The sequence below is a fragment of the Tupaia chinensis genome, unplaced genomic scaffold, assembly GCF_000334495.1.
Source record: "Tupaia chinensis unplaced genomic scaffold, TupChi_1.0 Scaffold000420_1, whole genome shotgun sequence".
Classification (NCBI taxonomy): domain Eukaryota; kingdom Metazoa; phylum Chordata; class Mammalia; order Scandentia; family Tupaiidae; genus Tupaia; species Tupaia belangeri.
Window position 1 is genome coordinate 1,928,930 of NW_006159925.1, and position 3,341 is coordinate 1,932,270.

At 36.5% G+C, this 3,341-nt stretch overlaps 1 long non-coding RNA gene across 1 annotated transcript in view; it reads left to right on the plus strand.

Annotated features, from left to right (window-relative positions):
• Positions 1-357: 357 nt before the first annotated feature.
• Positions 358-3,341, plus strand: part of LOC102473170 (uncharacterized) — an 11,367-nt gene continuing 8,383 nt past the window's right edge. Inside the window, exon 1 of the long non-coding RNA XR_335450.1 lies at positions 358-490. This is a non-coding gene — a long non-coding RNA (uncharacterized LOC102473170). The remainder of the gene's footprint in view (positions 491-3,341) is intronic.

Consider the following 3,341-nt stretch of genomic DNA (forward strand, 5'->3'; position numbering starts at 1 on the left):
TTTGACCAGAGAGAGACAGAGAGCAGAGAGAGAGAGAGAGAGAAAGTAAGCCACGGGGACTTGAACCATTGTTAGTCATGTGGGAATCCAGCTTCCATAACCACTCCACCACCTCCTGACCCCACAATTGAAGTGACTTTTAATGGACCTACATACTTCAGTATGATGGTTGCTAGAGCAATCAACCCTGGGATAAGAGGGCTAGAACTTTCAGTTCCATCCAGAACCTTTAGGGAGAAGAAAATGGCTAGTGACTGAATTAGTTACAGATGGACAATAATTGGTGCCTGGGCAACGGAATCTCCACAAAAATTCTGAAAGAGTGAGCTCAGCGAGCTTCCAGATTAATGAATGCTTTAAAGTAGTAGGAGGGTGATGTGTCCAGAGACGCCGTGGAAGCTCTTCTCCCCCTGCATCATGCCTTCCTCCATGCATCTATTTCACATGGCTGTTCCTGAGTTATATCCTTTATGATAGACCGCAATTATAAGTAAAGTATTTTGCCTTTCCAGCATTCTAGCAAATTACTAAACCTGAGCAGAAAGTTGTATAATCCGTTCTCCAACTTTATAGACAGGGAGACAGAAGCGTGAGTGATCCAGACTTCTGTATGATTGGCAGCTGAAATTGGAGCCTTCTGAGCTTTCAACCTGCAGGTTCTGTATCTGCTCCAGGTAGTTAGTGTCAGAACCGAATGAAATTGGAGGACAGCCAGCTGATGTCTGGCAAGTGGGAGAATTGTTTGGTATGATGGAAATCACACACACTTGGTATCAGCAGTGCTGGGAGTGGACAATCACATCGGAGTTGTCCACATTAATCAAGACCTTGAGCTCAGTGATCATGTACTTAATAGTGCACATGAAGGTTCAAGCGTACACATTTTTATGGAATTTTATGATTAAAGACTATTCTACCTTGAGACTCTAAATTGTATAAAGAGAGGACCAAATTTATTCAGGAGCTACATTTTCTCTTTAATTCTTATTATAGTGTCCGAGGCATAGCAGCTACTCAACAAGCATCTGATGGATAAGCCCAAGCCATTTTTAATGTAGGATACCAGGTTCGTGCCAGTATGGTGAAGCTGGTTTTCTTGTTATAGACACCAACGTTACTATTTTTAAAAAATATTTCATTTAATTTATTATTATTTTTAATGTGACTAGAGAGAAAGAGAAGTACAGTGAGAAAGCAAGCTACCAGGTCCAGGATTTAAATCGTGGACAGTCACGTGGGAGTCTAGGGCTTTAACCACCATTCCACCTGCTGACCCCATAGAAACCAACATTATTAAGCTTAGGTAGCATGGCTGGTATAAAGGTGTGAAGAGTGTGGGCTCATTTGCATTACCTTTGTGTGTGTATGCAAATATAAGTCCTCAGGAACACTCTTCCCCAGCATTTGTTATATTTTCCAAATCAAAGTGCTTCAGCTTGTAAAATAAAGAATTAAAAGATCTTGATGAATCATGCTACAATTAATAACCTGCATTGTTTTTCAAATAACATGCATATATAAATTCTAAACATAATTATATATGATATGATATTAATATTTATTTTATATATTATACTTAGGAATTATAAGATATAATTTAAATATGGTATTGATGTAACTATGGAATATATATGCATATAAATGTGTATACGCATATGGAACCGCATTCCCTGTTCCTTACAGATTTATTAGAAAAATATATCTTGGGGACCAGCAGTTGGTCTAATGGATATGTCATTGGACTCCCGTGGTTCTAGTCTCGGATCCAGTGGCTTAAACTCACACTGGGCATGTGTGCGTGCATGCGTCCGGGGCATAGCAGCTACTCAACAAGCATCTGATGGATAAGCCCAAGCCATTTTTAATGTAGGATACCAGGTTCGTGCCAGTATGGTGAAGCTGGTTTTCTTGTTATAGACACCAACGTTACTATTTTTAAAAAATATTTCATTTAATTTATTATTATTTTTAATGTGACTAGAGAGAAAGAGAAGTACAGTGAGAAAGCAAGCTACCAGGTCCAGGATTTAAATCGTGGACAGTCACGTGGGAGTCTAGGGCTTTAACCACCATTCCACCTGCTGACCCCATAGAAACCAACATTATTAAGCTTAGGTAGCATGGCTGGTATAAAGGTGTGAAGAGTGTGGGCTCATTTGCATTACCTTTGTGTGTGTATGCAAATATAAGTCCTCAGGAACATTCTTCCCCAGCATTTGTTATATTTTCCAAATCAAAGTGCTTCAGCTTGTAAAATAAAGAATTAAAAGATCTTGATGAATCATGCTACAATTAATAACCTGCATTGTTTTTCAAATAACATGCATATATAAATTCTAAACATAATTATATATGATATGATATTAATATTTATTTTATATATTATACTTAGGAATTATAAGATATAATTTAAATATGGTATTGATGTAACTATGGAATATATATGCATATAAATGTGTATATGCATATGGAACCTCATTCCCTGTTCCTTACAGATTTATTAGAAAAATATATCTTGGGGACCAGCAGTTGGTCTAATGGATATGTCATTGGACTCCCGTGGTTCTAGTCTCGGATCCAGTGGCTTAAACTCACACTGGGCATGTGTGCGTGCATGCCCAAGATCCTGAGAGGAGAATGGAGGAGAAGGGATTGCGGCATGGCCATCCCCCCTGGGGGGTGATTTCTCACTTTCTGTCTCTCTGTCTTTCTGGCGTGCACAAGCACTCTATAGCAAAAACCTCTCCAATAAAAAAAAAAGAAAGAAAGAAAAGAACAGAGAAAAGAAAAAAGAAAAGAAAAGAAAAGAAAAGAAAAATATATCCTGAAGTTGGCTAATAAAAATTAGGAATTAAGAGGACTGACAAGGGGTCCAAAGCTGAATAAACCATCACCTTTTTTTAAGTTTACCAGTTATATTGTAATAGTATCACACTTTTCTGTAGTTACAATACTTTTAAAAATATGACTATATCTTTTCAGCCAGCTGTAGAACTTTGCTACATTTGTTTGTGCAGTAATAGTTTCTGAATTAAAGCGCTATTTTAAATAGCATACAATGATACTTTTGAACTATAGAATGGCTTAAAAGTTAAGAACAGATGTTGCTTAAAATTTTCAAGAAAAAAAATAACCGATTTTATACCTAAATTGAGGGAAATAGTCACGCACTATTTTTTTTCAGTATACACAACCCAAAACCATAATTCCAATAGAAAAAGTATAAATTTAAACAGATCTTTTATTATGTATATATCTAATTTTATAGAATAGAGAGATCTAAATATATTCATATGTATGTATGTTTAAATATCCATTCATGTGTATGTAAACATACGTGT